The sequence below is a fragment of the Protopterus annectens genome, chromosome 5.part0 (assembly GCF_019279795.1).
Source record: "Protopterus annectens isolate FY-2018-M chromosome 5.part0, PAN1.0, whole genome shotgun sequence".
Classification (NCBI taxonomy): domain Eukaryota; kingdom Metazoa; phylum Chordata; order Ceratodontiformes; family Protopteridae; genus Protopterus; species Protopterus annectens.
The window spans coordinates 53,792,508-53,818,806 of record NC_056735.1 but is presented as its reverse complement, the minus strand read 5'-3'; the positions used below and the strand labels follow the sequence as shown (position 1 = coordinate 53,818,806).

At 39.7% G+C, this 26,299-nt stretch overlaps 1 long non-coding RNA gene across 1 annotated transcript in view; it reads left to right on the top strand.

Annotated features, from left to right (window-relative positions):
* The first annotated feature begins 8,429 nt into the window (after positions 1 to 8,429).
* Positions 8,430 to 26,299, top strand: part of LOC122802484 — a 1,101,354-nt gene continuing 1,083,484 nt past the window's right edge. The window contains exon 1 of the long non-coding RNA XR_006364940.1: positions 8,430 to 8,966. This is a non-coding gene — a long non-coding RNA (uncharacterized LOC122802484). The remainder of the gene's footprint in view (positions 8,967 to 26,299) is intronic.

Below are 26,299 nucleotides of genomic sequence, written 5' to 3'. Positions count from 1 at the left end.
CCACCAAAGCAGACACCCAAACAACCACCACCTCAGAACACAACACCTGCAACACATAGACCTCACAGTCAGAGTGTCAAACAGTCACAGCCCTTAAGGCCAAACACAATGCCAGACACACTAGTCATTGGTGACTCCATAGTCAGACACACTGACGTCCCGCTCACCAGACTGAGTAAGGAGAAGGTCACAGTAAGCTGTCTGTCGGGCGCTAGAATCCGCCACATAACGCAAGCACTCAGGTCTCTCAACAGCAGGTACAAATATAACTCAGTCATTGTCCACGCTGGTGTAAACGACCTGAGACGTACCTCCTTGGACTACATGAAAAGAGACATTGAGGAGCTCTCTGGTTATGTAGCCCAGGCAGGTATGACCCTGACCTTGAGCAGTATCCTACCTTCACCAAGAATGATGCCACAATACAGAGATAAGATGATCAGCTTTAACAATTGGCTTAAACACTGGTGTCATTCAAAGGGGATCCAGTATCTGTCTGCCTGGGATGACATGCTGGACAAGCCACGCTGCTTCAAGGGACGGCTTGCACCTGTCACCCTGGGATTCGGATATTGGCAAAGGCTCTTGCCACCCCATAGTGCCTTTTTAGGCAAGGCTCAAATTCTAAAACCTACCACCCTAGAACACAAAAGGAAAAAACTAAGGGTAATGCTGCTCAATGCCAGAAGTCTAAATCTCAAAATGCACGCACTGAGGCCCTTCTCCAGTATGGAGAACATCGATGTCTGTGCTGTGACAGAAACCTGGTTCAAGGCTCCTGAGAGCACCCCAGCGGCTATCAGGTTTTACCTCATATCATGCGTTCCGGCCCCAAAATCCGGACAATACCAAGAAAGGAGGAGGGTATCCATATTCATCAAGGACACCCACACTTCAAGACTGGTGGCAAATACATGATGCATCGGAGACCATCCAGGTGCAATTAACTGTAGGCAAGACTGCTCTGCAAATTGTAGCATGTTACAGGCCACCCTCACAAACTCAGGAACCTCACATGGCCTTCCTGAAAACACTAGAGGGATAAATGTATCACCAAACACCATCATACTAGGTGACTTCAATTACCCTAATATAGACTGGGAACACTACTCAAGCCCAAACACCCTAGCCCAAAAGTTCCTGGAATTCATAAACTCAAATGCCATGGAACAACTAGTCACCATCCCCACAAGAGGAGATAACATACTTGATCTCATCATCACGAACATGGGAGCACAATGTTCAACACCGAAGTATACCCCTCACTGGTGAGATCAGATCACAAACTAATCTCGCTGGAGGTCCTCATCCCACCTCCACCTGAAATAAAAAGACCACAGTAAAGAACTTCTCAAAAGCCGACTTCACACTTCTAAAGACTAGTGTGGTCTCCTTTAAGGCCCCGAACCCGGAAATCAGTACTCAAGCCGCTGAATCACTTACAAATGCCTTCTACCAGCACCTGCAGGACTGCATGGATAAGGCAATCCCAAGCAAAGAACAAAGACTCTTTGTACCAAAGGCAAGCGTCCAGTCTGGTGGACCCCAGCCATAAACAAACTCTACAACAAAAGGAGGAAGCTACTACAAGATAGAGCAAAATCCTTAAAAGGTAAGACACCCTTTATCACTATAAGTAAAACTAAGAGCTCTCATAAAATCATCCAAAGCAAATTTCGAGAGAAAAATAGCTAAAGACTCAAAAGACAATCATAAGGTCTTCTTTAGCTATGTTAGAAACCTAGGAGGAAACTCCCAGATATGCTCAGAACTAGTTCAAAATGATGTGAAGATTACTGATCCTACAGACATTGCCAACATACTGGCTGACAGGTTCAGTGCAAACTTCTCCCCTCCCCAAAGGAGAGATATCTATACCAAACGATTGCAGCCCCCAAACATCTCCAGCCCAAGTGAGAACTGCTCTCTCCAAAGCAAAAACACAGCATCCATGGGACCTGATGGTGTCCCCGGCTGTGTGCTCCACTTAACTCAATGAGGAATTAAACCCACAGCTAGGACAGCTGTTTAATCAAAGTCTTACCTCTGATACGCATTACCCAGGAGTGGCGCACTGCAACTGTGGTCCCACTTCACAAAGGCGGTGCCTCCACCGACCCTGGAAATTACCGGCCAAAAAATTAAATACCTTACCATGGTGCTGCATGATTTTCCAGCACAAAGGCCATACTAAATAGTAATGGGGCAGTCTGTGAGAGAGACATATGCAAATTAGCCATGTGGTCTATTTCCTGGAACCCCCTCAAAGAAGGGATGTACACAATGAGTGCTTCAAGAAATTGCTCAACCATGTAGATCAACATGGACAGCTCCACCACATTCTGGTATTGAATGTGGTCAAAAGGCAGTGTTTAAATAACTACCACGATTATGTGACAGAGATTGGGGGGGTGAGAGGAAACATCAAATACCAGAGATAACATCAGTATAGGGATCAACTGTGGGGGTAGCCACTAGGCACCAATGGATTACCTGGCTATGGGGATCAAGAGTGGGGGAAATACTAGCAACCTGGAAAACAAATAAGTAAGGTGCCATCATGACATGGACATCACTATGAGGATTGGGGGTGGTGGGGAAACACTAGCCACCACAGAAACAAATAAAGTACTTTCATGATACAAACATCTCTATGGGGATTGGGGAGGGGGAGCTCTATTCATAAGGGATACAAATAAATAAAGTGACTTCAAAGAACAGATATCACTACTGGGATTGGAGGTTTGGGAAAACATTAGCCACCAAGAACGCAACTAAATAGAGTGCCGTCACAGCAAGGACATCACTATGGGGACTGGGATGGGGGGGCACTAGACACCAGGGATTCTGCCATAATACTACCTATTATGGTGATTGGGGATAGGCAGAACCACTGGAGAGCAGACATGTTCAGTGTAACAGTTCCCGAGACCATGGTGTGTGTGTGTGTGTGTGTGTGTGTGTGTGTGTGTGTGTGTGTGTGTGTGTGTATATACTTCTGTGTGTGTGATAGTGAGTATGGGCAGAATGCCAGTACCCACAAGTTTACCACTGCAACATGTAGATCAGAAATGATCTGCACATCACAGTAGTAACTGCGATTCAGAGACATGTGAATTAGCAGATAATGAGGTCTTAACTTATTACAGCTAACATATCTCTGAATCACAAATTAGATCATTGGTTGAGCAGGAGCATTTTAGCTTGAGCCATACCACTCACTATAAGCTCTTCCATGTGTCCCCAGGAGACTATATGGATTCTATAAGGAAGCCGGGGCATTGAATCTACAGTAAATAAATGCGTGTCTGAAATTAGTGTTCATGGAAAGGTCTTACTGAACTCACCATGAGGGAATGTTGTGCTCACTAGCTCCCCTACAAGCTAATATGGTCACCTATGAGGTCACCATTTCTCAGAGAAAAGACAAATACTTGCATTTTGCACCAAAAGTTAAATATTTGTTTTTTTTTTCTTTTATTGGCACATTTAGAAAAAAGTATTATTTTCAATGAACAGTTATAAAATTTGCTCAGTATAAGCACTTGTTTGGGCAGAAAAATGACTCCCTTTTGAGGGTCCAAGTACCTCAGACATCTTACAAAGAGATGTCCATGACTTTAGATAAAGAAGTCTATACCATTTATCTGCAATTGTATGAATCTTCAACATTTTCATTTATGTGTAATGTAACTTGTTGTGCAATGTACCAGGTAATCATGCAATTATTATATGGCATTGTTCGTATGAAAATTGCCTTATTTAAACTATATGACTTGGCATTGTTTTTCAAGCTATATGACTATAAAGCCTACTGCAAATATTTCTTCTGTGTGAATATTACAGCTTCATGTTTTCCACTGCTTTGGACCACTGCTGAAAAGGGTACATGTGAAATGCATAAAACATGTCAGTTAACCTCTGGTCTTCAGTCATGTGGTTAGGAAAAGGGGAAGGAGGACTCCATTACCGGCAAGTGAGCTGCCTGTCATACCAATTTTTTTTCCATTTAACATGCATCAAAAGCCTTCTTTTTTTCAATAAGAATATATTTCACAATTATATGATTTGTTATTGCTTTACAATGCTGGATCATTATGAAATCTGTGTACAGGTCAATGTTTGTGAAGGGATTTTGAGCCTGGTAGAACAAGCTGCACATATTTTGGATTTATTTACTTTAAATTAAACAAATGACCTTTGTCCTTCTTTATAAGAAAAGGACACAAATCAGATAAGTATTTTATGAAGGTAAATAATGTAACTATGTTTCCCTAATCTTAGTTTATGGGTTGGGACAATTAGCATGTTATGCTATATATTTGAAATAAAATATTTCTACAAAAATACAAATACAACTGGAAATGTTATTATTAGAGCCTATACTATGTCATTCCATTAATGTGTCAGTTTGCATTTTTTAAACTAAAACTACAATTGTTTCAGTAAATTCCTTAATATTGAGTATATTTTAATGTGTTAACAGTGGGCGTACCTTCGTTGAAGGTTGTGCATCAGAGCTGGCAACTCGGCACGTAAAAATCTACTGCCAATCATTAGCGGACCGGAGTTCCGCTGTGGCGACCCCTAACCGGGAAAAGCCAAAAGACACAACAACAGAGTTTTGCCACTACTACCTTTCTTACTGTCCCAAGAGTGTGATAATCATAATTTCATCAGTCCTATCCTAAAAATCATGTCATATTTTATTTTGTTAATGGCAAAGAGTGATTTATATGAGGTTAAAACATTTGTACATGAGGAGAAAAAGGGCAGGATTTAGTATGTAATGTTTCAATTATTAGCTTACAACCTCACCTTCTGAAATGTAGAGTACTTGAGATTTATTGAATCGTTTTGGTGATAACTTGTCTCCTGAATAAAGTGGGAATGAATTCTGGTTAATAACCAAAAAGAAAATAACATTTGTGTGAATTTAAAAAATGAGTCAAACTGCAAGGCTGTCAGATAAAGTAAATGTGGGGCATTGGGAGTCAGATGTTTGATTGCAGTTAAATTGTATCACTCGTGCAGCATGCAAACTACTTATTTGCAAAATTTTGGTAATTTATACACAAATTGCTGGTCATGAGCATTCTGTAAAGACCTTCATGTATAACATTTGTTTCCTCCTCTCATTTCCTTTTTAATTACATTAACAGTGTCTTGCTATGTGTCTTTCTGCCACAACAATGGACTTGTCAAGTTTGCGATAAGAAATTAAGCATAACACATTTTGGGAAAGGAAATTCAGATATAGCATTTGGAATAGATAACAGTTCACCCACACAAAAGTAGGCTCTAAGGTTATAGAAAATGGTCAGTGTGGAAGTTGAGCAAATTAGTTTTGCATGATAGAAGGGCATTCATTTAGTAGTTCAGTAGTGACTGTTAGACAGTGGTTAGTGCATTTAAAACTGCATATTTGTTTCTGTCTGATGCAGCAGTTTCAAATAAAATACTTTGTGCTATACAGCCGAGACTAGGTGAATGCCTGTATATATACATATATATATATATATATATATATATATATATATATATATATATATATATACAGGTCTACTTCAGAAGACTGAAAAACCAAAAGAGTGAATCCCAAAAGACTGAAAATTCAAAATACTGAATGATGTAATTTGCCCCTTCTCCACTGTTGTGCGATCTTGGAGATGGTATATATAATTAGCAGGGAATGTGAGGGGGCAACCCCCCCCCCCACACGAGGGGTGCTGGGGGTCTTGCCTTCACATTACAAATATGTTCATTATTTTGAATTTCCAGTCATTTGGGAGTCAGTCTTTTGCACACACACATATATACATGCATACCTAGATGTACACACACACACACACACACACACACACACACACACACACACACACACACACACACACACACACACACACACACACATATACACTCACACACATATAGGTAACAGCCTGCATAAATATAAATTATGCAGAGAAGCATGGATTACTAAATTAAGTATGACCACCATTAGTGGATGTAATCCTTGCAGCTATTTATGTTATGTCATATTGGCTTAGCCTCATTCAGCCTTAATGTGAAATACCTTCACATCAAAATTAGGTAGGTTTACCTATGCTCTTTGGGATAAAAATGAATTATGCAGTCTCACTATGATTGGTGAGACTTCTAAGGTGGATAAGAATTGTGGGGCAGAATGTGAAACTGCTTATTGGCTGTACTGATGAGATTAGAAAAGACACTGCTTCACCAAATAGTATTCATATAAAATTATTAGTTTTAAACTTCCTGCTGCGCCTGTATGACCAGTTTATGTTATTCAATGCAGATTCACATTCTCCTGGTTTTAGACTGTCATTATTTTATTTAGCATGCATCACGCATTTAAGGTGGAGGTGGGATTACATCAAGAATCAGCTCTGAGTCCTTTCTTATTTGCACTGGTGATGGATAGGTTGACAGACGAGATCAGACAGGAGTCCCCGTGGACTATGATGTTTGCAGAGGACATTGTGATCTGTAGTGAGAGTAGGGAACAGGTGGAGGAGACCCTGGAGAGGTGGAGATATGCTCTAGAGACAAGAGAAATGAAGGTCAGCAGGACTAAGACAGAATATATGTGTGTGTGAATGAGAGGGAGGATAGAGGAATGGTGAGGATGCAGGGAGTAGAGGTGACGAAGGTGGATGAGTTTAAGTAGAAGGAAGAGAGGTGAAGAAGAGAGTACAGGCAGGATGGAGTGGGTGGCGATGAGTGTCAGGAGTGATTTGTGACAGACGAGTACCAGTAAGAGTGAAAGGGAAGGTCTACAAGAGGGTAGTGAGGCCAGCTATGTTATATGGGTCGGAGACAGTGGTATTGACAAAAAGGCAGGAGTCAGAGCTTGATGTGGCAGAGTTGAAGATGTTAAGATTTGCACTGGGTGTTTCAAGGATGGACAGGATTAGGAATAAGTATATTAGAGGGTCAGCCCAGGTTGGAAAGTTTGGAGACAAAGCCAGAGAGGCAAGATTACATTGGTTTGGACATGTGCTGAGGAGGGATGTAGAGTATATTGGGAAAAAGATGCTAAGGATGAAGATGCCAGGTAACAGGAAAAGAGGAAGGCCTAAGATAAGGTTTATGGATGTGGTGAGAGAGGACATGCAGGTGGCTGGTGTGACAGAGCACGATGCAGAGGACAGGAAGAAATGGACACAGTTGATCCACTGTGGCGACCCCTAACGGGAGCAGCCGATAGAAGATTATTTTATTTAGCATGAATGTGTTTATTAAGTAAATACAGAAGTGATATGAATTATATTACTATTATTATTATGTGGCACTACTATATTTTTATTTATGTATTTAGTTAGCAGGAAGGTAGGTGGGGCCAGCTTGATGCCTTTGAGCCATGACAGGTTAGTGTGCCTTGTACTTCATCATGGTCATTAATAACGTGGTCACACTCATGATTTTAGCCAGGAGACACAATATGAAGCCATGCTGCAGAGAATAACTTTTATTGCGGGAACCATTTTGCACAGCATGAAGGCATCAGCTCAAATGCTCCAGCTCCAAATGCCTAAATGGAGCTAAAAAGATGTAAATGAGCCACTAGAAAGGATAAATGTGTCCAGAGTAAAATATGCTTGTTATATTATTAGGTAACCAAATGTTTCGACTGTAATGTTTTAACATCTGTAGCTTTACACGCTCATGCAACATTGGAAGGGAGGTAACTTTGATTCCTTGGAACACTTAGGGCTTACTGACATTTTTGTGTTCAGCATCTAAGATGCCACATTCTATACAATAAGCTATTATTAATTGCTTACTGATGTACTTCTAATTTCGGGTGGAACCTGCAATTGGCCATTGTTTGATCAGTGTTCTAACCTTGCTAAACTAGTTAAAATACATGTGTACATACGCACATGCATACCTACATAAATTGTAATTCTGTACATCTTGCAATAAAATAACGAAACGTTAATATGTGGGAAATATTAATTAATGCAAACAAATGCCACATCATGTACAGTGCAGACGTTAGAGCGGATTTTAAATCAGGGGGTCGTCTCCATTACACCATTGGAAATAATGTCTATTCTAAGCAAGTCACCACTCTATTACTTTCGCTCCCTGTTCTGCAGGTGCCTCTCGGTTTTGCACTTTCTGGCTGTACACTGTGAAAAATAATAATATGTATAACGAAAAATGCATAATACTTCAGCTGTAACCACGTACCCCACCCCAGCACCATTTGTTTATGCATTTTGAAGATGTGTTGAAGATGTGATGCGTTCTTCCACCATTTAATTACACTATAGCTTATATAACAAAGTATATCTGTAAGAACGCAGCGTGAATACTAAAACCTCACCAGCCTCAGGTCACTACCATCCTCCCTGCTTGGATGCCAAGACTCGATTTCCTTTTCTGTGAGGTACTGCTTGACTGTTAACAAGCATTTCACACACACACCCCGCAGGTATTACCTACCCTGTCTCGTCTCTGATTCAGACCCCCTTTCTATCCACTTTGATGCGGCGCTTTCCCCGCTAGTGCTGTGCACCGCGCGCACGTGCGCGGGAACGGAATGTTAGAATCTAATGAGCTGCGTGAGTCAAAGCACCCCGGCGCGTGTGGGTCTCGTTAGTAAGCGATCAGCTGGTGGAGCTGAACAGGAAATGTGCACGGAGCACTAAATGTCTGGCGTTTGGGATGCCCAAGAAACTCTGTTTAGCCTACTCGTGCTGTATGCGTGCCTCTGTCCTGCATGCCATGTGTCCTGCTTGCTGTTTTCTCCTCTTCTTGGTTAACCAAATAGTGAAAAGCTCACTCTTCTTGGTTACTGTACGCCAGCCGTCATGCTAAAACAGCCGGCACATCAACTGCTTTAAGTAAAAGTTGGTGGACCGTTAAGTTGTTAAGGATCAACAGTAAATTATGAGAAGCTGACCATGCAAAGACAAGTGCAAGAACTCCACGAGGTAGGTGAAAATTGCACAAGGCTAATTATGCGGCAGCCAGTTTTGTTCTGTGCTTATCTTTGAAAGGTGGATGTTTGCACTTAGAAGCCTCGCTTACTTTTGGGGATGCAGAAGTAAGGAAGAGAGCGCCTCTTTTCGCTCTAGCACTGAAATTTGCTTCACCGAGCTATTTGCTTACTTTGCTTGTTGCAATTAATTTTATGTGTGTGTGTGTGTGTTGTTGGGAGGGAGGGGCATTCCTACTGGTTAGTTTATGCCTTGTCTCCTGTGGTTGGAAAAGTAACTCCTTATTTATCACCCACGTTGGAGTGGTCGGTGTCCTTGTTACCATTATTGTCAGTTTCCGATGATGTGACAAGGGGCAAAAAATCTCGGGGTAAATATTGCTTTTTTTCTCAGTTTAACCTGATAATTGTCGATTGGTGCACCACACAGAAATATCAACTACTGAAGACTCTAATCCAAAAGTGCTCTTCTTTAAGTGAGGTAGTCAAAAGCTGCCTAACATTGTTTGCATTAGATGAGTGACCACCAAAGAGGCATAAACACTAGCTGCACACGAGTTTGAAATCTGTTCGTGTTTGCATTTCTTCGTGTTTTTTTCCCTAGATAGTAATATATTTAACAGCAAGCATGCCTATTATTTTTCACACCAAAACTAAAGGAAGTATAATGACAGTTCGGAAGTTTGCAAAGATCAGTGGTTGGTTTCCCCTGATTGTTACAATACTCTGATGGCATCTGGTATTTCATTAGCAGATGCCCAATGTGAGCAATAACGCATTTGAAACTGAACAGTTTTAACATCTATCTGTACCTGTAACGATATATAGAGAAACAGATAGATAAAGATATCTATGTAAATATACATATATATGTTTGTGTGTGAATCTTTCCACACATATGTATATACATGCAGACAGACACACACACATACACACACACATGCACACATGCACACACACACACACACACACACACACACACACACACACACACACACACACACACACACACAATCCAGATATACAAATCTATGTATACATGTACCTATACATGCATGTGTATGTATACACACACATATAAATATATATATATATATATATATATATATATATATATATATATTCATATATGTATAAGATGTTAAGCATATACGTACACATTATATATTTGTGTAAGAAAGACATGAGTTTAATTTTGACTTTACAGATAATTATTTTTCCAAGCAAACAATTCCCAGTTATATCCAGAAATAGCAAAGATAATACTAAGGAATATTCAAGCTTCTGCATAACAGACTAGGAAATCATAATCAGAATTGCACCTGTTAGCTATGCTTATTTAGTAAACAGAGATGATGATTTTACTGTATTTTTCCTCACCATAGCTGACTCTGGTTCTTCTCCAGTGATCAAAGTCTAATTGGTTAATATTAACGCTGTCAGAGGTGGTATCCTTTCTTTCTTTACTTCTTCCATTCCTTCCGTCGACCTGTGTTCCTGTGTTTCTTACTTTTCAAGTTTCACCCATTCTATTTTATAGACATCAACCTTTATTTTACTTTTGAAGTTTCAGGTTAAAGTTGATTTAAGGATTTAGCAGCCTGGAGAAATTTTTGAAAGCTTAGAGCAAAAATATCAGATAGAACATTATATGCATGAATTTGTTTTATATAACAGTTTATATATCATGGGGATAGAACAGGGCAAGAGATTCATGTTGCTTGCATTATGCAGGATATTATATATTAAATACAGTGATGCTGGTAACGTGTTTCATTTGAGTGTTCAAATGTCAACATTTCAAACTGAAGCAAGAGAGACACACTTCCAGATAATATAATATATGCATTTAAGTACTATGTGCTACAGTGAACAGTTATTACTATAAAGATTTTTTTTAATCTATGTAGTTATTGCTGCCTGCAGCAGTGACGCAATGATAATTAAAGGGGTCAGTTTACCTTAATCTGTTGGAGTATTTGCAAAATACAGAAGCATCTTTTTAATTTGGGCATCTTTGACTAAAGTAATAAAGCTGATATAGACAACACATTGCTTCTGCTGATAGTTATATAGAGAAGCACCCAGTAGCATTAAAAAAGGGGAAGATTATTTTTTAGTGGAAGATCGTATTAGTCTGTGTGTGGCTGACTCTGTTTATTGACTTGCATAATGTATTAGCCAATTAAGTCCTCTGGGCACTAATTCTCTTTTAGAAGGACAACACACACACTCTTGTTAAATTAAGTTTCTGAAGTTTTGCAGTTTGTAAGTAAAGAATGGCAGACTCAAGTACAGCACCAAATAGTGGCCTTTGATTTCATCTTATAGTTTGCACCCTGTGTGCTAAAGTGTCAGATTATAAATGGGAGGAAGGGAGGAGAGTGCACAAGAAATAGGTGAATCAGTGACAACTGCTGTGTCAGTCAGGTTACATAGATGGTATAATTGATGACTCCGACAATGTAACCACACATTGAGGTGATTCAGTGACTGCTCTATCAGTCGGGTAACTGACATGGTGTCATTGCTGACTTTCAGTTGTCTGGCCAGACATACTCAATGCATACATTAATTTATGATTATGTGTGTTGTTAAATGTCCATTTTTTTTCAAAATACCTAGTTGGAGGAATTTGCTTTTTTTTTTTCTTTTTTTTTCTTCTTCAAGGATGTTTTTCAGTATTGAAATAGATTGCTGGCCAGATCCAGAAACATGCACAGTATATAGTGTGAAAGGCTATGTGTGTGTTTTGGGGGATATATTCTGGAAGCTGGTATATAATTCCTAAAACCCAACTATGCCCTCATGGGTTCATTTAAAAATGTGGTGAACATTTCACTGAAAATGCGCACAATAGCTCTCCTGCAATTGTATATATGTCTGAAATAAATGTTCACAATTAAGAATGCCCTCCACATCACCTGCTAGTTATAATCTCTCCTGAGGTTATTATTGCTGAAAGAAATTCTGAAGTATTTTTTTCCTTTGCCTGTTAAATCTGCAAAAGGAAAGCCATATTTCTGAAACCATGTGTATAAATTTCTCTGATTCAAGAGCTTGTGTTTTGGAAAAAAGGAATGTCTCTCTTATTTATATCTACCAGTTATCTAAACTGGACAATTCCCTTAAAATATTGACAATAAATAAAGTATTTGAGGAAAGTTGCAAATGTCAAAAATTTGTTTGCTTATTTTTCAAAATTCTACATAAAAAGTAGTAATTATAAAATTGAGAAATCACATGACATTCTGGGATTGCTCTATAGAAAGTTTGAATGAAAACCATGTGCCATCAGAAACTATATATTGTCTAAGTGAATCTGTGTTCACAATGGAAAAACAGCAACTTTTTTTAATGCGTCAAGTGGCCAATCTATGCAGCAAACACTAGGGGTGAGTTCATATATAACTGACAGTATTGTCTATAATTGATGAACTGTGCTTAGCCAAAGGGGAAAGATTATTCTTCCATCCTATGCAATTTCAGTATAATCATGACTATTGATTCAAATAAATAAACGGCTAGGTTATGAAATCTGTAGTTCCTGGTTGACCATTCAAGATTCTGTGAACAGATGGGTCCTGGAATTTAAAGGAATATGGGTGATTTTCTTTAGTTATACTGTATGCAAATAGGAATGGGTGATATTAATGCCACAGGTGCCTAACATACAGCTTAAGTAACACACACAAAAAAAAGTGTGTGTGTGTGTATATATATATATATATATATATATATCTGAGAGAAATTCCCCAAACTCCCATCCACAGAGGCTTTATCCTGCACTCATTTAACAAATATGGCTAACTCTGTATTCATTAAACCAATACGAATAACTGTTACGTTGTAAAACCTCTGAATTAATTATAAAACTTTTTGGTGGGAGACACTTTGATGAAACAAGTCACTTAAACACAACTTAATTAGCTAAACAGATACCAATTAATCCAGTTAATTTCACTAATAGTTCATACTTATTATCCTTTCTGCTGTACTGTCAGCCATACCTCCTAAAGTGGAGAAGTAAAAGAAAACCTAATCCTTCTGTATGCAGACATGTAGGTCTTATATGTAGCAGCTAATGTCAGAATGTTTAAAGCAAAAAATGTTTTTCTGTCATTCTCTGCTCCCTCCCCAACAAGCACACAGATAGAAGTATACATGCACACACACAGAAACACACACACACGCACATACCCATGCACTCCGTTCTCCTAATCACACTCATTAAACCTGCGTTCCAGGTGATATCCAGTAATTACAGAAAATATTTTTCTAGTTCCAAAGAAATAGGTATTCTGACTTTTTCACTCTACATCAGCATAGAATAAATCCATGGATATCCGTTTCTTTCTTTCAACCACTCTTGAACACCACATGGTACTTAACATATGATGATCCATGAAATATAACCAGAAAATACATTAGAATTTACTTAGTCCAGTTTATTGTATCAGGTGATCAAATATGTACTTTCATTCATGCCTTAGAGGAGTTTGTGGCATGGCTTACACAAAGCTGTAGGTCAGTCATTTAGTCATTGATGTGAGAAGAGATCCCTCACATATGATGGTCTCTTTAAGGCTGCAACACTTCTAGGATGTTTGAAACTGTTGTCTGACATGCTCTGAACCATCTTTTTATTTTGCACTACAAGATCTACTACCAGATTCAGTCATAATGAAATTAAATAAAATAACTGCAACAAGAAATATTTCTGTTAAAAAAAATTGATAGCTCCAGTGACCAAGCTAGTTTCATAGTAAAAAGAATATTAGTTTGCTTCTCGGTTTATTTACCTAAGACCAGATGCACTCAGCAAATAACACTATAGAAAGGTAACAAGCAGACAAAAGAAGGAACTTAAAAATGTCATTGTTTAAGGAGATATACTGTCTGGAAGGTATAACATAGTAGAAAACAAGATGGTGTTATGAATTTACATAGGCAGCAGAACACCTTGCATGGATTATGATATACAACTCTGAATAGATGATCATTGCTAGGACAGAGACAGAAGATAGTTAATTTAGTGAAGAGTACTGCAAATGTTACATGGTCAGTATCAGAAGTGACATACAGAGAGAACAGAAGTGCTGCACAGGTACGATAATGAAGAACAAATGTAGTATTGGGAAGCAGGGCGGAGGGCACAGATGGTAAATTAGCAAGAGAAAATCTAAGAGCAAATAGATATTTATATTGGATTTCAGCTCTAGTGCCTAAATTAATTAGCAAATTTTGAAATGGATCCTCACCCCCAACACAAACACACACACTGCATTGTAAAAGTTGGGCGGCACAGTGGTGCAGCGGTTAACGTTGTCGCCACACAGCAAAAGGTTCTCCAGTTCAATTCTCGGCTGGGGTGCCTTCTGTGTGGAGTTTGCATGTTCTCCCTGTGTTCGCGTGGGTTTCCTCTGGGTACTCCGGTTTCCTCCCACATTCCAAAGACATGCATCTGGAGCGTTTCTCCTCGGGCCTCCGCTGAAAACAGGCTCTGTGGAACCTAGTCGGACATTGCCGGTCAACAAATGTTAAATAAAAATAAATAAATAAAAATAAAATAAATAAAAGTAGGTATGCCCATAACATTGCATTGCAAAATAAATTAATATTGCCATGGCATGTGCACTTTCGTTTTCCATTTTTTTATCTTACTGAGCAGCAAAGGGCAGCTGTAAACATGTATCATTGTCATACAAGTGCAAGTTAACATTATCTATATACACACACACACATATATATATATATATATATATATATATATATATATATATATATATGTATATATATATATATATATATATATATATATATGGCTCTATTTTATAAACTCGAAAAAACACATTATCGAATCCTGATTTCACATACACACATGATCGAAACCACCACTAAATGTAAGTGTACATGAGCGAAACTCTAATGATCAACAAGCACATCAGCCTATAACACATGTACATAGGCTATATGAAGTAAGTGGAAGGTAATACGATGTATAACGTACCAAATTCAAAAATGGCGAATGTAGAGGACATACCTCCTGGAGTGACAGCATGAGTGTGTCACAGAAAGATAAAAGGTTATTAATTATAGATGGGTACATATACAACCTGGAGAAGTCAACTAACTGTAAGAATTACTGGTGTTGTACCCGAAAGTTAATTCACAAATGTAAAGGCCGAGCAATAACTGTCTGTCACATCTAGTGAAGAACTACTGAAATCTGTCACTCATGACTATTCAGGGGATCCAGTGCAAGTAGAAAAATATGTTGTGTTTCATAACTTAAAACAAAGGGCAATGCTGTCTCGGAACTCCCCTTGCATCATTGTGGATGATGCGATAGTGTCGTGCTCATTAGAATACGCACTTAGTCTACCAAGCAGACATGCGTTACTGCAGCAAGTGAACAGGTCTCGACGGAAATATAGAGGGAAGGTTTTGAAACGTGATGTAACACTATCTAATTTAAATGTTCAGGATTGGCAGTTGAAGGAAGGCTAGTTTATTCAAAAACGAGTAAGCAATACTAGTAATGACACTATTGTAAATGTGTTTACTACTAAAAAAGGGTTACATGATTTAGCTGTTTCTCAGATTTGGCTGATGGACGGTACTTATTTTTTAGAGGGAATGCTTGCCGTCAGTTGTACAGTATACATGCAATAATAGTGTGGAGCCCAGTCAAAAATTGTGCCTTTGGTGTACTGTCTTAAGAACAAAAAGAGCTAAAAGCATACAGTCTAATGTGACATGCCATCATTGCACTACTAGAAGAGAATAAAAGCGTACAGTCTAATGTGACATGCCATCGTTGCACTACTAGAAGAGAATAAAAGCGTACAGTCTAATGTGACATGCCATCGCTGCACTACTAGAAGAGAATAAAAGCGCATAGTCTAATGTGACATGCCATCGTTGCACTACTAGAAGAGAATAAAAGCGTACAGTCTAATGTGACATGCCATCGTTGCACTACTAGAAGAGAATAAAAGCGTACAGTCTAATGTGACATGCCATCGTTGCACTACTAGAAGAGAATAAAAGCGCATACAGTCTAATGTGACATGCCATCGTTGCACTACTAGAAGAGAATAAAAGCGTACAGTCTAATGTGACATGCCATCGTTGCACTACTAGAAGAGAATAAAAGCGTACAGTCTAATGTGATATGTCATCGTTGCACTACTAGAAGAGAATAAAAGCGTACAGTCTAATGTGACATGCCATCGTTGCACTACTAGAAGAGAATAAAAGCGTACAGTCTAATGTGACATGCCATCGTTGCACTACTAGAAGAGAATAAAAGCGTACAGTCTAATGTGACATGCCATCGTTGCACTACTACAAGAGAATAAATGCGTACAGTCTAATGTGACATGCCATCGTTGCACTACTAGAAGAGAATAAAAGCGTACAGTCTAATGTGACATGCCATCGCTGCACTACTACAAGAGAATAAAAGCGTACAGTCTAATGTGACATGCTATCGTTGCACTACTAGAAGAGAATAAAAGCGTACAGTCTAATGTGACATGCTATCGTTGCACTACTAGAAGAGAATAAAAGCGTACAGTCTAATGTGACATGCCATCGTTGCACTACTAGAAGAGAATAAAAGCGTACAGTCTAATGTGACATGCCTTCGTTGCACTACTAGAAGAGAATAAAAGCGTACAGTCTAATGTGACATGCCATCGTTGCACTACTAGAAGAGAATAAAAGCGTACAGTCTAATGTGACATGCCATCGCTGCACTACTACAAGAGAATAAAAGCGTACAGTCTAATGTGACATGCCATCGTTGCACTACTAGAAGAGAATAAAAGCGTACAGTCTAATGTGACATGCCATCGTTGCACTACTAGAAGAGAATAAAAGCGTACAGTCTAATGTGACATGCCATCGTTGCACTACTAGAAGAGAATAAAAGCGTACAGTCTAATGTGACATGCCATCGTTGCACTACTAGAAGAGAATAAAAGCCTACAGTCTAATGTGACATGCCATCGTTGCACTACTAGAAGAGAATAAAAGCGTACAGTCTAATGTGACATGCCATCGTTGCACTACTAGAAGAGAATACAAGCGTACAGTCTAATGTGACATGCCATCGTTGCACTACTAGAAGAGAATACAAGCGTACAGTCTAATGTGACATGCCATCGTTGCACTACTAGAAGAGAATACAAGCGTACAGTCTAATGTGACATGCCATCGTTGCACTACTAGAAGAGAATACAAGCGCACAGTCTAATGTGACATGCCATCGCTGCACTACTAGAAGAGAATACAAGCGCATACAGTCTAATTTGACATGCCATCGTTGCACTACTAGAAGAGAATACAAGCGTACAGTCTAATGTGACATGCCATCGTTGCACTACTAGAAGAGAATACAAGCGTACAGTCTAATGTGACATGCCATCGCTGCACTACTAGAAGAGAATACAAGCGTACAGTCTAATGTGACATGCCATCGTTGCACTACTAGAAGAGAATACAAGCGTACAGTCTAATGTGACATGCCATCGTTGCACTACTAGAAGAGAATACAAGCGTACAGTCTAATGTGACATGCCAAAGTTGCACTACTAGAAGAGAATACAAGCGTACAGTCTAATGTGACATGCCATCGTTGCACTACTAGAAGAGAATAAAAGCGTACAGTCTAATGTGACATGCCATCGTTGCACTACTAGAAGAGAATAAAAGCGTACGGTCTAATGTGACATGCCATCGTTGCACTACTAGAAGAGAATAAAAGCGTACGGTCTAATGTGACATGCCATCGTTGCACTACTAGAAGAGAATAAAAGCGTACGGTCTAATGTGACATGCCATCGTTGCACTACTAGAAGAGAATAAAAGCGTACAGTCTAATGTGACATGCCATCGTTGCACTACTAGAAGAGAATAAAAGCGTACAGTCTAATGTGACATGCCATCGTTGCACTACTAGAAGAGAATAAAAGCGCATAGTCTAATGTGACATGCCATCGTTGCACTACTAGAAGAGAATAAAAGCGCATAGTCTAATGTGACATGCCATCGTTGCACTACTAGAAGAGAATAAAAGCGTACAGTCTAATGTGACATGCCGTCGTTGCACTACTAGAAGAGAATACAAGCGGACAGTCTAATGTGACATGCCGTCGTTGCACTACTAGAAGAGAATACAAGTGTACAGTCTAATGTGACATGCCGTCGTTGCACTACTAGAAGAGAATACAAGCGTACAGTCTAATGTGACATGCCGTCGTTGCACTACTAGAAGAGAATAAAAGCGTACAGTCTAATGTGACATGCCGTCGTTGCACTACTAGAAGAGAATAAAAAGTCTAATGTGACATGCCGTCGTTGCACTACTAGAAGAGAATAAAAGCGTACAGTCTAATGTGACATGCCATCGTTGCACTACTAGAAGAGAATAAAAGCGTACGGTCTAATGTGACATGCCATCGTTGCACTACTAGAAGAGAATAAAAGCGTACGGTCTAATGTGACATGCCATCGTTGCACTACTAGAAGAGAATAAAAGCGTACGGTCTAATGTGACATGCCATCGTTGCACTACTAGAAGAGAATAAAAGCGTACGGTCTAATGTGACATGCCATCGCTGCACTACTAGAAGAGAATAAAAGCGTACGGTCTAATGTGACATGCCATCGTTGCACTACTAGAAGAGAATAAAAGCCGCACGGTCTAATGTGACATGCCATCGCTGCACTACTAGAAGAGAATAAAAGCGCACGGTCTAATGTGACATGCCATCGTTGCACTACTAGAAGAGAATAAAAGCGCACGGTCTAATGTGACATGCCATCGCTGCACTACTAGAAGAGAATAAAAGCGCACGGTCTAATGTGACATGCCATCGCTGCACTACTAGAAGAGAATAAAAGCGCACGGTCTAATGTGACATGCCATCGCTGCACTACTAGAAGAGAATAAAAGCGACGGTCTAATGTGACATGCCATCGTTGCACTACTAGAAGAGAATAAAAGCCGCACGGTCTAATGTGACATGCCATCGTGCACTACTAGAAGAGAATAAAAGCGTACGGTCTAATGTGACATGCCATCGTTGCACTACTAGAAGAGAATAAAAGCGTACGGTCTAATGTGACATGCCATCGCTGCACTACTAGAAGAGAATAAAAGCGTACGGTCTAATGTGACATGCCATCGTTGCACTACTAGAAGAGAATAAAAGCTTACGGTCTAATGTGACATGCCATCGTTGCACTACTAGAAGAGAATAAAAGCCGCACGGTCTAATGTGACATGCCATCGCTGCACTACTAGAAGAGAATAAAAGCGCACGGTCTAATGTGACATGCCATCGCTTGCACTACTAGAAGAGAATAAAAGCGCACGGTCTAATGTGACATGCCATCGCTGCACTACTAGAAGAGAATAAAAGCGTACGGTCTAATGTGACATGCCATCGTTGCACTACTAGAAGAGAATAAAAGCGTACGGTCTAATGTGACATGCCATCGTTGCACTACTAGAAGAGAATAAAAGCATACGGTTTAATGTGACATGCCATCGTTGCACTACTAGAAGAGAATAAAAGCGTACAGTCTAATGTGACATGCCATCGTTGCACTACTAGAAGAGAATAAAAGCACAGTCTAATGTGACATGCCATCGCTGCAATACTAGAAGAGAATAAAAGCGCACAGTCTAATGTGACATGCCATCGCTGCAATACTAGAAGAGAATAAAAGCGTACAGTCTAATGTGACATGCCATCGTTGCACTACTAGAAGAGAATAAAAGCGTACAGTCTAATGTGACATGCCATCGTTGCACTACTAGAAGAGAATAAAAGCGCAGTCTAATGTGACATGCCATCGTTGCACTACTAGAAGAGAGTAAAAGCGCACAGTCTAATGTGACATGCCATCGTTGCACTACTAGAAGAGAATAAAAGCGCATAGTCTAATGTGACATGCCATCGCTTGCACTACTAGAAGAGAATAAAAGCGTACAGTCTAATGTGACATGCCATCGCTGCACTACTAGAAGAGAATAAAAGCGCACAGTCTAATGTGACATGCCATCGTTGCACTACTAGCAGAGAATAATAGCGTACAGTCTAATGTGACATGCCATCGTTGCACTACTAGAAGAGAATAAAAGTGTACAGTCTAATGTGACATGCCATCGTTGCACTACTAGAAGAGAATAAGAGCTTACAGTCTAATGTGACATGCCATCGTTGCACTACTAGAAGAGAATAAAAGCGTACAGTCTAATGTGACATGCCATCATTGCACTACTAGAAGAGAATAAAAGCGTACAGTCTAATGTGACATGCCATCGTTGCACTACTAGAAGAGAATAAAAGCGTACAGTCTAATGTGACATGCCATCGTTGCACTACTAGAAGAGAATAAAAGCGCATAGTCTAATGTGACATGCCATCGTTGCACTACTAGAAGAGAATAAAAGCGTACAGTCTAATGTGACATGCCATCGCTGCACTACTAGAAGAGAATAAAAGCGTACAGTCTAATGTGACATGCCATCGTTGCACTACTAGAAGAGAATAAAAGCGTACAGTCTAATGTGACATGCCATCGTTGCACTACTAGAAGAAAATAAAAGCGTACAGTCTAATGTGACATGCCATCGTTGCACTACTAGAAGAGAATAAAAGTGTACAGTCTAATGTGATATGCCATCGTTGCACTACTAGAAGAGAATAAAAGCGTACAGTCTAATGTGACATGCCATCGTTGCACTACTAGAAGAGAATAAAAGCGTACAGTCTAATGTGACATGCCATCGTTGCACTACTAGAAGAGAATAAAAGCGTACAGTCTAATGTGACATTCCATCGTTGCACTACTAGAAGAGAATAAATGCGTACAGTCTAATGTGACATGCCATCGTTGCACTACTAGAAGAGAATAAAAGCGTACAGTCTAATGTGACATGCCATCGTTGCACTACTAGAAGAGAATAAAAGCGTACAGTCTAATGTGACATGCCATCGCTGCACTACTACAAGAGAATAAAAGCGCACAGTCTAATGTGACATGCCATCGCTGCACTACTAGAAGAGAATAAAAGCGTACAGTCTAATGTGACATGCCATCGTTGCACTACTAGAAGAGAATAAAAGCGTACAGTCTAATGTGACATGCCATCGTTGCACTACTAGAAGAGAATAAAAGCGTACAGTCTAATGTGACATGCCATCGTTGCACTACTAGAAGAGAATAAAAGCGTACAGTCTAATGTGACATGTCATCGTTGCACTACTAGAAGAGAATAAAAGCGTACAGTCTAATGTGACATGCCATCGTTGCACTACTAGAAGAGAATACAAGCCTACAGTCTAATGTGACATGCCATCGTTGCACTACTAGAAGAGAATACAAGCGTAAAGTCTAATGTGACATGCCATCGTTGCACTACTAGAAGAGAATACAAGCGTACAGTCTAATGTGACATGCCATCGTTGCACTACTACAAGAGAATACAAGCGTACAGTCTAATGTGACATGCCATCGTTGCACTACTACAAGAGAATACAAGCGTACAGTCTAATGTGACATGCCATCGTTGCACTACTAGAAGAGAATAAAAGCGTACAGTCTAATGTGACATGCCATCGTTGCACTACTAGAAGAGAATAAAAGCGTACAGTCTAATGTGACATGCCATCGTTGCACTACTAGAAGAGAATAAAAGCGTACAGTCTAATGTGACATGTCATCGTTGCACTACTAGAAGAGAATAAAAGTGTACAGTCTAATGTGACATGCCATCGTTGCACTACTAGAAGAGAATACAAGCCTACAGTCTAATGTGACATGCCATCGTTGCACTACTAGAAGAGAATACAAGCGTAAAGTCTAATGTGACATGCCATCGTTGCACTACTAGAAGAGAATACAAGCGTACAGTCTAATGTGACATGCCATCGTTGCACAACTAGAAGAGAATACAAGCGTACAGTCTAATGTGACATGCCATCGTTGCACTACTAGAAGAGAATACAAGCGTACAGTCTAATGTGACATGCCATCGTTGCACTACTAGAAGAGAATACAAGCGTACAGTCTAATGTGACATGCCATCGTTGCACTACTAGAAGAGAATACAAGCGTACAGTCTAATGTGACATGCCATCGTTGCACTACTAGAAGAGAATACAAGCGTACAGTCTAATGTGACATGCCATCGTTGCACTACTAGAAGAGAATACAAGACAGTCTAATGTGACATGCCATCGCTGCACTACTAGAAGAGAATACAAGCGTACAGTCTAATGTGACATGCCATCGCTGCACTACTAGAAGAGAATAAAAGCGCATACAGTCTAATGTGACATGCCATCGTTGCACTACTAGAAGAGAATAAAAGCGTACAGTCTAATGTGACATGCCATCGTTGCACTACTAGAAGAGAATAAAAGCGTACAGTCTAATGTGACATGCCATCGTTGCACTACTAGAAGAGAATAAAAGCGTACAGTCTAATGTGACATGCCATCGTTGCACTACTAGAAGAGAATAAAAGCGTACAGTCTAATGTGACATGCCATCGTTGCACTACTAGAAGAGAATAAAAGCGTACAGTCTAATGTGACATGCCATCGTTGCACTACTAGAAGAGAATAAATGCGTACAGTCTAATGTGACATGCCATCGTTGCACTACTAGAAGAGAATAAAAGCGTACAGTCTAATGTGACATGCCATCGTTGCACTACTAGAAGAGAATAAAAGCGTACAGTCTAATGTGACATGCCATCGCTTGCACTACTAGAAGAGAATAAAAGCGTACAGTCTAATGTGACATGCCATCGTTGCACTACTAGAAGAGAATAAAACATGCCATCGCTGCACTACTAGAAGAGAATAAAAGCGAAGAGAATAAAAGCCACGGTCTAATGTGACATGCCATCGTTGCACTACTAGAAGAGAATAAAAGCGTACGGTCTAATGTGACATGCCATCGTTGCACTACTAGAAGAGAATAAAAGCGTACGGTCTAATGTGACATGCCATCGTTGCACTACTAGAAGAGAATAAAAGCGTACGGTCTAATGTGACATGCCATCGTTGCACTTCTAGAAGAGAATAAAAGCGTACAGTCTAATGTGACATGCCATCGTTGCACTACTAGAAGAGAATAAAAGCGTTCAGTCTAATGTGACATGCCATCTTTGCACTACTAGAAGAGAATAAAAGCGTACAGTCTAATGTGACATGCCATCGTTGCACTACTAGAAAAGAATAAAAGCGTACAGTCTAATGTGACATGCCATCGTTGCACTACTAGAAGAGAATAAAAGCGTACAGTCTAATGTGACATGCCATCGTTGCACTACTAGAAGAGAATAAATGCGTACAGTCTAATGTGACATGCCATCGTTGCACTACTAGAAGAGAATAAAAGCGTACAGTCTAATGTGACATGCCATCGTTGCACTACTAGAAGAGAATAAAAGCGTACAGTCTAATGTGACATGCCATCGTTGCACTACTAGAAGAGAATAAAAGCGTACAGTCTAATGTGACATGCCATCGTTGCAGTACTAGAAGAGAATAAAAGCGTACAGTCTAATGTGACATGCCATCGTTGCACTACTAGAAGAGAATAAAAGCGTACAGTCTAATGTGACATGCCATCATTGCACTACTAGAAGAGAATAAAAGCGTACAGTCTAATGTGACATGCCATCGTTGCACTACTAGAAGAGAATAAAAGCGTACAGTCTAATGTGACATGCCATCGTTGCACTACTAGAAGAGAATAAAAGCACAGTCTAATGTGACATGCCATCGTTGAACTACTAGAAGAGAATAAAAGCGTACGGTCTAATGTGACATGCCATCGTTGCACTACTAGAAGAGAATAAAAGCGTACGGTCTAATGTGACATGCCATCGTTGCACTAGAAGAGAGAAAAAAGCCACGGTCTAATGTGACATGCCATCGTTGCACTACTAGAAGAGAATAAAAGCGTACGGTCTAATGTGACATGCCATCGTTGCACTACTAGAAGAGAATAAAAGCGTACGGTCTAATGTGACATGCCATCGTTGCACTACTAGAAGAGAATAAAAGCGTACGGTCTAATGTGACATGCCATCGTTGCACTACTAGAAGAGAATAAAAGCGACGGTCTAATGTGACATGCCATCGTTTCACTACTAGAAGAGAATAAAAGCGTACGGTCTAATGTGACATGCCATCGTTGCACTACTAGAAGAGAATAAAAGCGTACGGTCTAATGTGACATGCCATCGTTGCACTACTAGAAGAGAATAAAAGCGTACGGTCTAATGTGACATGCCATCGTTGCACTACTAGAAGAGAATAAAAGCGTACGGTCTAATGTGACATGCCATCGCTGCACTACTAGAAGAGAATAAAAGCGTACGGTCTAATGTGACATGCCAGCGTTGCACTACTAGAAGTGAATAAAAGCGCACGGTCTAATGTGACATGCCATCGTTGCACTACTAGAAGAGAATAAAAGCGTACGGTCTAATGTGACATGCCATCGTTGCACTACTAGAAGAGAATAAAAGCGTACGGTCTAATGTGACATGCCATCGTTGCACTACTAGAAGAGAATAAAAGCGTACGGTCTAATGTGACATGCCATCGTTGCACTACTAGAAGAGAATAAAAGCGTACGGTCTAATGTGACATGCCATCGTTGCACTACTAGAAGAGAATAAAAGCGTACGGTCTAATGTGACATGCCATCGTTGCACTACTAGAAGAGAATAAAAGCGTACGGTCTAATGTGACATGCCATCGTTGCACTACTAGAAGAGAATAAAAGCGTAAAGTCTAATGTGACATGCCATCGTTGCACTACTAAAAGAGAATGGTTTAACATATTCAGTTGGTTACATTTTGTGTCACTTTGAGGTTGCTGCAATAAAAAGTATTAAAATAAATGTCTCTCATGCCACTTGCAAAGGATGTTTCTTCCATTTGGAAGAAATTTTGTGGAGAAAGGTACAATGCTTAGGTTTGGGTGCATTGTATAATGGCAATATATCATTCCATCTGTCAGTGACGAAATTAGCTGCTTTAGCATTTTTGCAGGAGACAGATGTGACATCTATGTTTTTGGAGCTGAAGAATAGTTTTCCTATAGAAAGTAAAGAATTGTTGAAGTATTTTGAAGAATGGTATGTTTTGGGGAAACCAAGATTTTTCGCTACCAGATCTTGTACACACATCAGGTTTCCGCCATTATTTGCTATTACGTTTTGGAATATCTCAGTACTGAATGAGTTTTTCTACCGAGAGCACAAAAGGCACTTGAAGCATGGCACTGGTGCCTAAAGTGTCTCACTGGGAAGCATGTGTCAGATCTTCACAGTATCATGTCCACTATAACCAGGGAACAGAACAGAGTGGGCTTTATTGCGTCATCAAAAGCAGTTTGAAAGCATATTTTCTCACAAAGCTGAGTATTCTAATTTAGATTCTATTTGCATTATGCACATTTGTTGAAGATGTTAAGTGCAGCTTTTGTTTACAGATGGAAGTGCGTATTGCACATTTGTTGCAGATGTGAAATACATGTTTTGTTTACAGATGGGAGTGCGAGTGATGTGTCTTACATTTAATATACTATGTTTTTTCGTGGAGGATCTGTTATGACTGTCCGCACACATGATGTCAGTGATATTTCAGTTAGGTTACATGTGTGGTGGCACTACTCAGTCTCATTACAAGTGTGGCAGCACTATGGGGGTTCTCTCAAATTCGATGTTGTGTACTTCGCTGTGTTGCAGTTTCGATATTGGGTGGTTTAGATCATGTGTGTATGTGAAATCCAGATTCAATAATGTGTTTTTTTGAGTTTATAACATAGACCCATATATATATATATATATATATATATATATATATATATATATATATATATACACTCAGGTCCCATAACCAGAACCTCCTCAAAGTGTATAAACCCTTACGCTCACCTAGGCAATTTCTCCTGTCCTTCTCACTTGCCCGTCTGTGGAATTCACTCCCCTCCCACATTCGAATCACCCAAAACCACTCCGCCTTCAAGACCATGCTCCATTCCAATCTCTCTTCTCACTGGGAATACTCATGCTCTCATCCCACCTGACCCCCTCTATATGATTTCTGCTCCCTTTTTTTTCCTTTCTCAAAACTCCACCTATTCACCTCTCACTGTTCTACTGTCCTCCTTTAATTCTTCCTCCCTCTCACCTCATAAAACATTGAGTACATAAATGCCTGCACTCCAAATTATACTTAAGTACTCCAAAATACTTGTGTTTTAATTTCATTCAATGCT